This window comes from Rhinopithecus bieti, unplaced genomic scaffold (assembly GCF_001698545.2).
Source record: "Rhinopithecus bieti isolate Rb0 unplaced genomic scaffold, ASM169854v2 scaffold_49256, whole genome shotgun sequence".
NCBI classification, from domain to species: domain Eukaryota; kingdom Metazoa; phylum Chordata; class Mammalia; order Primates; family Cercopithecidae; genus Rhinopithecus; species Rhinopithecus bieti.
In genome coordinates this window covers 1-1,082 of record NW_016894867.1, presented here as the reverse complement: position 1 = coordinate 1,082, position 1,082 = coordinate 1, and the positions used below count along the sequence as shown (strand labels likewise).

Here is a 1,082-nt window from a genome sequence, read left to right as displayed (position 1 = left end):
AACCTGGGCTTCCCATAAATGAAGGCCTCCCTCCAAGCATATACCCCTATCAAATTCAGCACTTCCCAAATGACCTCAGAGGCACAGCTGCCCTTGATGAAGACCACACTCAGAATAAGAATTAGGAGGTGGTTCTTGGACATTCCCTGGCCGTCACTCAGCCTCCTCTGGTCGCTGAGTTCTACTGTGTTTTCAAAGACATAGGAGTGGTTGTTGGGGTCCATCTCAGTCAGAGCAATGCCAATCATTAGTTCTATGAACTCGTGAGCTTTCCCGAAGATCATGGGAAGGCAGTCCTTATACTTCTTGATGACAGTCGTCAGCATCTCAGCCTTTGTGACAGGCTCCTTTGGTTGATATTTGAGGAGAAGCAACTGCACCAACTCAGCCACCTTTTCATCCAGTGCACATGTGAGCAAGGATTCACTGTCTGAAGAGGCATGCCATGTAGGTGTATCCTCCACTTTTGCCTGCTGGACTCCTCATCCAATGGGCCTCACAAAGGGGAGAAAGAGCAGGAGCTCAGAGGTCTCTGGGGAGCATCATGAAGAGGAATCCTGGGAGCACTCTGGAGAAGAATTGGAAACCCAGCAGCAGGCATGTCCTCATCCTCTGGAGCATCCAGAACCAGAATAGAGGATGAGGAGGAGGAAGAGCAGGAAGAGCAGGAGGGGAATAAAAGTGGCAAGAGGAAGAGGAAATGGAGGAGGCTTCCTCCTCCTCATCTGTGGAATCCTGTGCATCTACCAAGACCTGTATCAGAACTGGGTTCTGGAAGTCTTGCTCAAAGTTGAGGTGGGGACAGCTTGGGAAGAGGCGTGATGACTGTTTTCAGAAGTAGCATCCTTACAGCAGGGATGGGGAGGATGGGATCCCAGAGGCCTGAGGGACGGAGGGACAGTGTGAGTGGCCTCAGTTGAGAAACTCACCCATGATGGGTGACAAAGGCCAACTTACAGCTCTTCTTCTCTTAAGGTGGTGCTCTAGGGCCTCATAGGTGTCCTGTTTTATAAGGGGTTTGTTCCCTGGGAACCTGTAGGAGGATGTGAGAGAGCATCTTGGGGCACAGATGGCAGGCAGAA

The 1,082-nt window shown here is 50.9% G+C and overlaps 1 pseudogene; it reads right to left on the bottom strand.

Moving 5' to 3' along the window:
* Positions 1-5: 5 nt before the first annotated feature.
* Positions 6-1,033, bottom strand: LOC108525968 (melanoma-associated antigen C3-like; annotated as a pseudogene).
* Positions 1,034-1,082: the final 49 nt, after the last annotated feature.